Below are 14,031 nucleotides of genomic sequence, written 5' to 3'. Positions count from 1 at the left end.
CCTCCGGAATACGCGGCCCTTCTTGGTTTCTACACGACGAGTTGGGGCCTCCAACTCGTCGAGTAGACCTTCTAAAGTGCACAAATCCCTAAATTTCACTCCTAGAAATCGGGATGTTACAAGGAAACCCTAGATCCCAAAAATATGGAGGCCAAAGGAAAGGGTTTAAAGACCCTTAGCAGTTTTCGAAAAAACTAGTGTTATAAACCCTAATTGCGATAATCATAGGCCTTAGGGTTTAATTGCCATAAACCCTAATTTTTGTCAATTTCAATCAATTGTATCAAATCTAAATGAAAACAAAAACCATACACTCTTGTTGGGATGAAACCCTAATTGTGATTTGAAGAACAAGATGCGGAAAATAAGAACAAACACAAATATGAAGATATGTCGAATGATCACTCGATTTATTCAATTATGAGGAACAAATTACACTTTAAGAATATGAATATAACTCTACAAGAAACCTCACAACGTGGCGGCTACATTTTGCCTCACTCTTAACCCTAATTATGAATAATACATGACTATTTATAGGGAAAAGACAAGTATTGGGCTTTTAACCTACACTTCATCAAGGGGGCTCATTGCCATCATCCATGGAGTACTTTGAAACCCTACAATCTCCCCCTCAAAGTATGGAATGGATGACAATGCTTTAACTTCTAAAACAAGCATCTAGCAAATAAGAAAAGATCTCGCAACGAGGAATATTTGAAGCAATCCACGAATCTTGATTCTTCAATAGTCTTCAACAACGGGTTCTAGGATATATATATATATATATATATATATATATATATATATATATATATATATATATATATATATATATATATATATATATATATATATATATATATATAAACTAAGCACTGAAGTAATGTTTTTAAACTTCATTTTCTGATGTAATCCCAAAGATCTTCAATAAAGCCAAACCCGCCATAAAAACCCATTTCAGAACAAAGAAACCAAATCACTTCTTGTCTTTGAAGAGCACCCCCTCCAAGTCACAATGATCTTCAAATAAGCTAATGATATAAGCCACCAAAAATTATCATGTAACAACCCAAATTTTAAGATTCGTAACGTCACTTGATCGAGAAAATACTAGAAGTCGGAGATATAACAAGTCCTTAGAAGAGCTCGATGAAGAAGTGCTACTGTAAAGGATAATTCTCTGTAAAAGCTTTAGAAGAGCTCGATGAAGAACTGCTACTGTAAAAGCTACCTTCATAATTCTACCACAAGCTTTATAAAAAATCTTCAAATTTGAAAAGTCACAAATCCAATTTCGAATGGCCATATCAAATTCTCCCCCGATTTATAATAAAACACTTGATTATAAAGCCTTCAAATGGTCATGAGAATGATCTTGAATGAATAAAAAAATTACTATGCTCCCCCACGACAAAATGATATAAACGATGGAGTATAAAATTCGAAATAGTCGAAAAAATTTGACGTTATCACGAAAAACGACTTTCCGAACCTCCAAGACTTGATGGAATCCTTATTTTTCTGTTCACGAAAAAAAATATGTGCGTTAAGAAATCCAAAAACTGTTCACCAGCCCTCAAATTTGTAATCTTTTCGAAAAATGGGCTGAAATTGTCACTTTGCTGAAATTTTGGGACTGAAAATGTAACTGCATCAATTTCCCTTTTAATTGTAACAATTTTTGACTGGTCCATAATCGTCAAACTGTGAAAACAACAGGGACCAAAAGTATCAATGAGCTGAAGTTACAGGGACCAGAAGTGAAACATAAGCTTTCTTCTCCACTTTACCCTTGATTAAAAGAACACAACGAGTGATTAAACGAACAAATGGCGACTGGAATGGCAATTTCAAACGGATGTTCGCATACGAAACCTTAAATCCAAATAATCAACACCTACGAATTACACTTTCGTTCTGAGAATGCGAATCCGAGCCAAATCCCAACTGCGAACATAACCGTTTTTGACGTTCGTATGGGGAGTGAGTGCGAACCCAGAATCACAATCCCAGATTCCTTGCCCTTTCGTTCCTAATCGACCACAGACCCAATGTGAAAGTTCGCAGGTATGATATTCGCCCTTGTTCCCCTGATTGAATTTTGATTCACAATTCATTCGTTCACATTACACATCCAAAAGCGAACGTTCGTCACAGGTTCGTTTTTCATGGAAAACAGTGAGATTCAAAGAAAGTGCAACCCAATTCACCGGTTCGCCACAGTCCCCTTGCGAATCACGGTCAAAGAAAGTTCGTGGAAAATGGAAAGCGATCCCGGATAAACAAGCTCCGATCCTTAAATTTATCGCAGGTAAGTCTTTCGTTCATAGTTCAACCCAATTCACAGTCAATTTTGACTTTTCATTATTGACCATTGTTCATCCCAGTGAGATTCAATTTGTTCGCAGGAACTCATCATTCTTTCGTTCTTCATCACAATCCTTCTTGTTCCGATTGTATTCAAAATAAGCCATTTAAGCAGAGAAACATTTCCAAATCAAAGGCTTGATTCCGATTGCAACTATAAGTCACGATTCCGAATCCAATTCTAGTTCCTTCCACATCGATTCATTCCGAGCATCAAATGCATCGTTCCAAATCCGATCACAAGATCAGTTTCATCACAACAAGAGATTCATTCCGATTAGAAGACCTTCATCAATTCGGAAGACGATACACACCAAACCTCAAAATCAAACATTCGACCAGTCAAGAGAGAAATACTTGAATTCGATAATCGATCTTTAAAAAAATGCTTGATTTCGATTCTTGATAATAACGATTTTTGATTCATGGATTCGATTATGTGAATAAAGGATGTGACGAGGACTAAAGAACAGAAAATAGGAAACAATCGTCAAAGCTTTAGGTCAACGAAAATTGATACACCCAGTAACAGATTGAACAAATGGACTCAAGATAAACGAACAGGAACAAACTGGGCTGAATATCGGTTGGAACAGTTGAATTTCATATCCAAATAAAAACAGTGAACAGTAGGAACACGTGACATGGGGTAAAACATAGATCTATTGAATCAAAAGACTTTGATCTCAAATCATATTAGATCCAACGAAAAATAATGAATTGAAAGAGAATTGGATCAAATTACCACAACGAACAGTAGAAACTTTATAAATCTTCATGAACAGAACTTTGAACCAGAACCTTGATTCCAATCCTCCAAAACACCAATAATCTTCAATAATTTGTGCAGAAAATCATCAAACCAAGAACCGATACTTCGAAAATCAATAGATCTTCAAAGACCGGCTCTGATACCACTTGTTGGGATGAAACCCTAATTGTGATTTGATGAACAAGATGCGGAAAATAAGAACAAACACAAATATGAAGATATGTTGAATGATCACTCGATTTATTCAATTATGAGGAACAAATTACACTTTAAGAATAAGAATCTAACTCTACAAGAAACCTCACAACGTGGCGGATACATTTTTCCTCACTTTTAACCCTAATTATGAATAATACATGACTATTTATAGGGAAAAGACAAGTCTTGGGCTTTTAACCTACACTTCATCAAGGGGCCCATTGCCATCATCCATGGAGTACTTTGAAACCCTACAACTCTGATACCACTGATGGGTTTTATACATAACAAACAATCCAATATGTGCATGCAACCCTAATTGTTGGATCTATGTTTTCTCTATTAGACATACAAACATTGAACACAAATCTAGAAACCCTAGGAGGCATGTACTATTTTCGAAATTAACATAAATTAGGTTTTAGATACATACCTTAATTGTTATATAGCAAAAACAATGAATCCTTGTAGATCTTGAACTCTTGAGAGCAAGTGCCTCAAATGTGACACCTCTAATGGCTTACAAACACTCTATGCAAGAGGATGAGAGGAGAGAGGAGGAGGAAGAACTAGAATTCGACTCTACTAAGGTTTCATAGCATGAGGCCGAAATTCTAAGGGGTTGGGGTCTTTATATAGATGTTGGTTGCTTAGGCCCAAAGCTAGGGTTTGCTTGAGGAAACCCTAATTTCCAGCTTAGGGTCTAAGCAGCCCATGGATTCCTTTTCTAAGAGCCTTGGACGAAAACTTATAGGGCCTCCGTATATTTTTCTTCCACTCCTTTCTAAGGGGCCCAGTAGCCCAATTTCGCAACTATCAATAAATTGCAAAACAGCCCATGCACTTTTAATTAATTCATTTAATCCCAAAATTAATTCCAAATTAATTTCTGATTAAATATTAATTAAACAACATGATTTTTAATTAATATATTATTCTCATAATACATTAATAAATCATTTATATCAATTTATTATTCCAAATAATAAATTCAACCTCTCTCTCCAAAAGTCATGCAGTCAAGTTGCCAGAGTGAAGGCAACCCAAAAGGACTGTGCTACTATCAATTCAAGTATATACCAATTATAGTTATGGGCTTAGACACCTAATCCAACAGTGTAATTATTAATGCAGACTCAGATGGTGAATAATATTAAAATATATTATAGTGTGGGTTATATGATGTATATGATGCCACATAATCTATGTATTTGAATGCATGATATGTGTTGAATGTTTGACCTATTTTGGGATATGTATGTTCCCTTAATAATGTATTTATGGTTGGCTCACTTAGCGTATGACGACACTTGTTTCTTTACTTGATGTATGGTAGAATATATGTTATATTGGGGAACTCAGTAAGTTTTGTGCTTATGTTGTTAAGTCAAATGTTTTTCAGGTTGTTCGAGGGAAGGGCATTGCATTACTGTACATTCGCATCAAAGTTTTATTGTTATTCGACTTCCATTGGTTTTTGTAATTTAACTATGTTCAACCTTGTGCTATTGAAACAAATGAATGTTATATTATGTTTTTAGAAATGTGTTTTTAATGCTTGATCTGAAGGTTTTGGTACCCACTTGAAGGAATTAGAGTGGTTGCAGTTCGAAACTGAATTCTATAAAGTCTATAATGTCTTTGAAAAGGTCCAAAGGTGTTTTAATCAGTTCTTAGATTTTTTTTATTGGAGAAAACTCTATAAATTTTATAATGGAGATGGTTGTTAGTGACGGACCTTTAAAAAAGGTCTGGAGATGTTTTAACTATGTTGAGATCCGTTACATTTGTCATGGTTCCCCATGTTGCATTTATTAGCAGTGTTATAGCCTTGGTGTTGATTATTTATTCCATCTAAATCATTGCTCAAATATCATTCATGTTACAATGCAAAGATGATGGTTCTAGAATCTTGTTTTAATGGAAAACTATAAAGCAAAAAATGAATTTTCTTCTATAAAAAATTTGAACATTTTTGCACTTGATGCTATGGATTTGTCCAAATCTCTTGTTGTTATGTTCTTTTTGGGTAAATTTGATATTTTGAAAACCTATAAAGGGTAAATATAATGTTTAGAAATTAGTCTATACAAATACGTTATTTAAATGTTTAAGGACATATACGAAATTCTCTATTTTTTCTAATATCACAAACAATATTGGTATGCATAAAACTATGATACTTTAAGCTATTATCTCTCATACAAAAGAACATACACATTCCAATTGTCAACTATATATATGATACTATGAGCTTGTTATACCTACAATATGTTTTCAAGACAACCTTTTTCTGTTAAAGAGAATTAACCAGGAAAATGTTATTTATGTTAAAATTTGGCCTCATGAGCTTTTAATCATTCTCCAATTTTAAAAGTGTCTAGGGGGATCAACATTTTCACCCCACCCCCACCCTTACCCCTGATACGAGTATTGTCCGACCACCCCCATATGAGTATTGACCGATTTGTATTCCCATGACGCTCATCAACACTTCAATAGTATAGATATGAAAGATTTGAATGATTTTGTAAACCATAAAATTTATTAAAAGATAATTAAATTGTTAGGATAGAGATAAAATAAATAAGATAAGAGAATAATAAACGATTTAAGACAAGTTAGATAATAAACTAAAGGGAAATAAAATAATCTAACCAATTTTTGAAGATATTTTGCAAAATATAACCGATATATATATATATATATATATATATATATATATATATATATATATATATATATATATATATATATATATATATATATATATATATATATATATATATATATATATATATTCTTTTTTGGATAATTACCACTTACTCCGGAATGCCCATTCCGGAGTAAGGAAAAAACGGGCCAAGCCCAATATGGGGCCACATGTTTGGCATTTCGATCAACGTATTCAGGAAAGACTGTGTTAGGTGCATTTTGTGCACCTTTTTGCATACCTTTTAGTCTCATTTCATGCATCTATTTAGCATAATTGTTTTTCTTTTTTCTTGCATTTCATCATATTCATGTTAGTCTCTAGAACAACCTTATTTGCACACCTTCATGTCCTTTTCAGGTAAACCGGAGCTTGGAATGCGGTTTGGGAGGTGCCGGGAAGCATTGGTGAAGATTTCGGGATGATCGGGCGACGAACGGAAAAGTTGGAAAAATCAAGTTTGGATTCGGAGTCAGAAGGGTACACGGGCCGTGTTGGATTTACACTGCAAAATCAACACGGGCCGTGTTGACCAAAATGGGAGCTGTTGACCAAGCTGAACACGGGTCGTGTCACTTTTACCTTATGCTCAACACGGGCCGTGTTCGACCCAAAAAAACCAACTTTTGGCAGTTTTTCCTATTTTTCATATTACGGAAATTGGGTCATTTGGGGACACACAGAACATATCAGAGCACATTTTGAGAGGGGATTTCGAAGGTTATTGCAAGGGATTGATCAGTAATCATTTGGAAACATTATTTCTAGTTGTTGTAAGTTGTAAACTTGTAATTGCACATTATTTCCATCTTTTCAACTTGTGATCTTGTTCTAACCATGTGTGGCTAGAACCCTAGTTTCTCCAACTTCATGTGTTGACTTCTTAGTTGTGATTTCAATCATATGACTTGATGTTTTCTTTTAATTTCTATCTAGTGAATTTGATTTTGATTTAATCGAATGTTTGATTCTAATTGTGATTCTTATTGGCCATTTGAATTAGGGTTAGGTCATTCAAATTATCTCTTTTACAAAATCCGTAATTGTTTTGTGAAATTGAATAAGTAACAAGCACTAAACTGATTTCCATTGAATGAATTTAGTGTAAATCTTATTCACACACTCTTACGCTCCCGAGCTTGTGAGGAGTATTGGGTGTTGTTGGGAACATTCACATAAAGTTAGTGAAATCTTTCAATCTAATTCTAAGAGCTTGTTTAGATTAGGTTAGTAAGGTTAGGGTTAATCAAAGAGCTTGTTTTGGTTAATTAATGTGGTGAATGGGAAGTGTTAGAGCTTGTTAACACTTTCAAGTACCAACTTAGATATAATTGAGCAAATATCATGTTATCTTGGAATCGCATTACTAAGTTGTCATACATAGAGTTGGAGTCCTCACAAATTCGGAATTTAATTCACTCATTTAGTTGATTACTTATGTTTTTAGTTGTTTGTTTAATCATAACATTCTAAACCCCCTCTCTTTACTATTGGTGACCATAGTACCTTGTGCAAAGAGGTATAGACTAATTGTTCCGTGTCTCTGTGGATCGACCCTACTTGACTTGTACTACCTTTTAGTGCAATATAGTAGTGTTATTTTGGAGTATATCGTACCCCTTTATTTGTTGGGTCTGACACGCCCTAACAAATTGGCGCCATTGCCGGGGACACGGTGTTACTAATTGCTTATGCCAATTGACTCGGAGATAGAGAAGACTGCAAAGAAGTTAAGGAAGCAAGCCAAGCTTCGTAAGAGGCGACCGGGTTTCGAGACTTCTTCATCATCTAACCCTCCAATAATCAACATTTGGGAGGACATACCCCTCTCAAGTGTGTCCGCATCTGAAACAGAAAGCCTATCACTCTCATCTCAACCATCCTCACCCAAAAATACCACTCCACCATCTTCACCTACTTATAATATCCCAAACACTACTCATACCATGGGAGATAACCATGGGGGGATCCACTTCCATACCCACCACCCGAACAAACTCTCCGTCAATGGTCGAGGCAAGAGGTTACTCAACAACCTCTTTGCATCACATATCCGACAGCCACCAACCTAGAACTGAAATCCGGGCTCATCCAATTACTCCCAACCTTTAGAGGCCTGGAAAATGAAGATCCTCACAAGTTTCTAACTGAATTTCATGTGGTGTGTGTGGGCATGAAGCCACACAATGTTACGGAGGATCAAATCAAGCTTAGGGCATTCCCCTTCGCGGTGCAAGACGCAGCAAAAGATTGGCTCTATGACCTCCCACCGGGGACTGTTACCACTTGGGTAGATCTTGCACGACTATTTTTGGACAAATACTTTCCAGAGATGAAAGCTTCAGCCCTACGGAGGGAAATCATTGGGATTAAGCAACATAAGAGAGAAGCTTTTCACACATATTGGGAAAGGTTCAAGAAACTTTGTGCCCGTTGTCCCAAGCACGGAATTACCGAGTACCAACTCCTCCAATATTTTATTGAAGGAATGACTCCAATGGAAAGAAGGCTTCTTAATGCCTCAAGTGGCAGATCTTTACCCGACAAGACTCCAACCGAAATCCGCAACCTAATTAAGAACATGGCTGAAGATTCTAAACATTCAAGCCATGATGAAGAATGGTACACGGATGCACCCCGAGGTGTAAAAGAGGTCCAAACTCCTCAAATTGAAGCTCAATTATCCGAGCTTACTAAAGTGGTTATGATGCGAGCCAAAGACAAAGGTGTGCAGCCCACACCCCGCCCGTACGGTATTTGCACTCAAGTGGGGCACCCAACTGATATGTGCCCACAACTTCAAGACGAGGATTATGCGGAAGAAAATACGTTAGGAGGATATTCCGGGTCAAACCAAAGGGGATTTGAGCACTCACGAAATGACCAAAGATGGAACAACAATCAAGGTTGGGGAGGAAATCAACAGGGAAATTATCAACCAAATCAACCACATCAATACCAACAAAGACCACCATTTCCTCAAAATCAACAAAGACCACCTTTTCAACCTCAAAATTTCCAGCCAAGGCATCCACCACAACCACCTCCACAAGCGGGTTCATCAAGCATGTCACTAAAAGATATTGTCAAGAGCCTTGCCACTATTACTCAAAGCTTCCAACAAGAAACGAAAGCAAGCATAAAAAGCTTGGAGCAACAAGTTTCACAACTTGCTCAATCCGTGAGTAAGATGGAATCACAAGGCAAGCTACCATCTCAAACCGAGAAGAACCCGAAACACAACGCATGTGCCATTACCTTAAGAGGTGGGAAAAGCTATGAAGGTCCAAAGATGTCGGATGAAGACGATGAAGAGAAAGAGATTGAGGTGGAAGAAGCTGTCAAAGAAGAGGAAAGGAAAAATACTTCCAAGTCAAAGAAACCAATAGAGACCGAAGTGAAAGTCACACCAGCTCCATTTCCTTCAAGGCTAACAAGTACAAAGAGAGAACGGGAAGATGACGAAATCATGGAAATGTTCCAAAAGGTTGAAATCAAAATCCCCCTTTTAGATGCTCTTACACAGATTCCTAGATATGCTAAGTTTCTTAAGGAACTTTGCACATCTAAGAAAAAGCTTAAAGGAAATCAAACTGTAAAAGTAGGGGAAAACGTTTCATCTGTGTTACAAAAACGGCTACCAAAAAAATGCAAGGACTAGAGTGTTTTCACGGTTCCTTGTAAAATGGGTAACCTTTTTGTACCACGCGCCATGCTAGACCTTGGAGCATCAATTAATGTCTTACCCTATTCAAGCTATAAGACAATGGGAATTGGACCTTTATCAAAAACCGGAGTTATTATTCAACTTGCCGATCGGTCTTTGGTACACCCAAAAGGTGTATTGGAGGACGTGTTAGTGCAAGTCAATGAACTTGTATTTCCTGCTGACTTTTATGTTTTGGATATGGGTGATGACAACACCCCACAATCGAGCTCCATCCTTTTGGGGAGAACCTTCATGAGTACCGCAAAAACAAAAATAGACGTAGCAAATGGTACTTTGTCTATGGAGTTCGATGGTGAGGTGAACAACTTTAATATCTTTGAAGCTATGCGTTATCCTAGTGATATTCATTCTTTAAACTTCATAGATGTTATTGATTCATGTACTAATGATTGTTTCGAGTTGTCAAGCCAAGATGTGCTAACCACCATCTTGAGCAAGCATTTTGATGAAACAGGGATCAAGAATCTGGCTGATAAGTATATGTTGGAGGATGAGTTGATTGAAGCAATCAACTCCTTGGAAAAAGCACAACCTATGAGAGTTGAACCACCCCGCATGAAGCTCAAAAATCCCGATCCGAAACTCCTTCCATCCATAGTACACCCACCGAGTCTTGATTTGGAGATTCTTCCTAACCATCTCAAGTATGCCTATCTTGGAGAGGAAGAGACATTACCGATGATAATTTCAACCAAGCTAGCAAAGGACGAAGAAAAAGAGTTGGTTGGAATTTTGAAAAAGTACAAGGAGGCTATTGGTTGGACCATTGCGGACATAAAGGGGTTGAGTCTATCATTATGCATGCATAAAATATTGGTGGAAGAAGACTTTAAGCCAACCCGTGAAGCCCAAAGGAGATTGAATCCACCTATGATGGAGGTGGTTACAAAAGAGATCATGAAGCTCTTGAATGCAGGTGTAATCTACCCCATTTCTGATAGTAAGTGGGTAAGTCCCGTGCAAGTTGTCCCGAAAAAAGCCGGAGTCACCGTTGTCAAAAACTCTGAGGGGGAATTGGTACCCACCCGTGTGCAAAACGGGTGGAGAGTTTGTATCGATTATAGGAAGTTGAATGCTTCCACCCGCAAAGACCACTTCCCTTTGCCATTCATCGATCATATGTTAGAACGATTGGCCGGGAAATCCCACTATTGCTGCCTTGATGGTTTTTCTGGTTTTCACCAAATTCCGGTTGCCCTGGAAGACCAAGAGAAAACCACATTCACATGTCCCTTCGGCACCTTTGCGTATAGACGCATGCCCTTCGGCTTGTGCAATGCACCTGCGACCTTCCAAAGATGTATGGTGAGCATATTTTCAGAATATGTCGAAAATATCATAGCGGTTTTCATGGACGATTTTACTGTTTATGGAAATTCTTTTAATGAATGTTTGCAAAATCTCACCAAAATCTTACAAAGGTGCATTGACACGAACTTAGTCCTTAATTATGAAAAATGTCATTTTATGGTTGACAAGGGCTTGATACTTGGACATGTGGTGTCACAAAAAGGTTTAGAAGTTGACAATGCCAAAATAGATGTTATTAAGAGCTTACCATACCCGACAAATGTTCGGGAAGTGTGTTCTTTTCTTGACCATGCAGGTTTCTATTGGCGGTTTATAAAGGATTTTTCCAAGATCACGGTGCCGATGTGTCAACTTCTACAAAAGGAGGCCGATTTTGAGTTTGGTGATGCATGTAAAAGTGCATTTGATCGTTTGAAGGATTTGTTGACATCCGCCCCCATCATCCAACCGCCAAATTGGGATCTCCCATTCGAGATCATGTGCAATGATAGCAACACCGCGGTTGGGGCAGTTTTGGGACAAAAGGTGGACCGAGCCCACCATGTCATCTACTATGCATCCAAGACTTTGGATAATGCACAAGCCAACTACACGACAACTAAAAAGGAGTTGCTCGCCATTGTCTTCGCATTAGAGAAGTTCCGACAGTACCTCCTTGGGACCAAGGTGATTATCTATTCAGACCATGTAGCCTTGAAGCACTTACTACTCAAGAAAGATTCAAAGCCGAGGTTAATACGATGGATTTTGCTGCTGCAAGAGTTCGACATAGAAATCAAAGATAAAAGTGGGAAAGAAAACTTGGTCGCGGATCATCTCAGCCGTATTGTGCCACCCGAAGACACAACACCAATCTGAGACACATTCCTAGATGAGCATTTATTTATAGCCAAAGAAGCACCATGGTATGCAGATATCGTCAACTTGGTCACAAATCAATTTCCCACAAATTCCACACGTTGGCAAAAGGATAAAATCAAGAAGGAAGCCAAGCGATACGTATGGGATGAGCCTTACCTTTGGAAGTATTGTGCAGACCAAATGATCCGAAGGTGTGTTGAGCAACAAGAGGTACAATCCATCCTTAATTTTTGTCATTCATATGCTTGTGGAGGTCACTTTGGACCCCAAAGGACAGCTAGAAAAGTCTTAGATAGCGGATTCTTTTGGCCTACCATTTTTCACGATTCTTATGTGTTTTGTGCACATTGTGATAAATGCCAAAGATCCGGGTCCTTAAGCTCTAGGAATCAAATGCCCCTTACCCCCATTTTAGTATGCGAGATCTTTGATGTATGGAGTATTGACTTTATGGGACCATTTCCGCCCTCTTTTGGTTGTTCATATATTTTGTTGGCGGTGGACTATGTGTCCAAATGGGTGGAGGCCAAAGCCACCCGTACTAATGATTCCAAAGTTGTGGTGGATTTCTTAAAGCACAAATTTTCTCCCGGTTTGGCACTCCAAAGGCTCTCATAAGTGACCGTGGTAATCACTTTTGCAACCGGATGCTTGAAGCTGTCCTAAAGAAGTATGGAGTGACTCATAAAGTCTCAACAGCCTATCACCCCCAAACCAATGGGCAAGCGGAGGTCTCCAATAGGAAAATCAAAAGCATTTTGGAGAAAACAGTCAATCCGAATCGCAAAGACTGGAGCATAAGGTTGGATGATTCCTTATGGGCATACCGTACTGCCTTCAAAGCACCCATTGGTATGTCCCCATATAGGCTGGTATTTGGAAAAGCATGTCATCTTCCAGTTGAGCTCAAGCACAAAGCTTTTTGGGCCATAAAGAAATTCAACTTGAATGAAGAGGAGGCAGGACATAAAAGGAAGCTAGACATCCAAGAGCTAGAGGAGATCTGAAATGATGCATATGAAAGTGACATGATCTACAAAGAAAAGACAAAGGCGTATCATGACAAAATGATCTCCCGGAAGACCTTTGCACAAGGACAAAAAGTGCTTCTTTATCACTCGAGGTTCAAGTTGATTTCAGGGAAATTAAGATCAAGATGGGTTGGTCCTTTCGTAGTCACAAAGGTATTCGACCATGGTGCGGTGGAAATCACAAGCCAACAAACTGGAAAAACATTCAAAGTCAATGGTCATAGATTGAAGCCGTTTTACGAAGGATTCGAGGTGAAGAATGATGAGATAGAAGTTGTTGGGAACCCCACGTACCAAGACTGAAAGACATTCGGGGGCAAAGTCGAGCCAACGACTTAAAACAAGGACAACTTACCGGGAGGCAACCCGGGGGTATTTCTGTCTTTTCTTTAAAAACAATTTCCATTTCTTTGAGTTTTTGGTTTTTAATGTTCCAAATGCATTTCAACATGATTTAAAATCACCAAACGGACCTTGGGATGCAAAAACATTTCATTTGAATGAGAGGGAAATTTTTGGGTTCAAAAAGTGGAAGTGGCAATCAGAGGGGTACACGACCCGTGTTCCTCTTGCCTTATAATGACCACGGGTCGTGTTCATCCATGGCAAACAATCCAACAATCAGAGGGGTACACGTCCCGTGTTCCTTTTGCCTTGTAATGAACACGGGTCGTGTTCGCCCATTTCTCAGGAACTTTGGCCCCAACACGGGTCGTGTTGATTTGGCCTGTGGGAACACGGGCCGTGTTCGTGCAGCAGATGCTGTGGTTTTTAATGCTAAAAATCGGGTTTTTGCCCCATTCTTCCACACACTTATTCCAAAACAGCCTTTTTCCCCCAAGAAAACCCCAAGGTCCGATTTTCATCAAAAACCCCTTGATTCTTCATGATTTTGGCTTAAATCTTCAAAAAGGTTTGATTTTCATCTTCCTCACTTCATCTCCTACATCTAATACACCATCTTATTGCATTTTTATGGTGGATTTGGGGGTTTTGACAAACCCTAGGTCTGAAAATTTGTCAAAATTTTGGTGTTTTGTGCTTA

This window comes from Lactuca virosa, chromosome 8 (genome assembly GCF_052849685.1).
Source record: "Lactuca virosa cultivar CGN04683 chromosome 8, Lactuca_virosa_CGN04683_v6, whole genome shotgun sequence".
Lineage (NCBI taxonomy): Eukaryota > Viridiplantae > Streptophyta > Magnoliopsida > Asterales > Asteraceae > Lactuca > Lactuca virosa.
Note: the sequence above shows the minus strand (reverse complement) of the source record.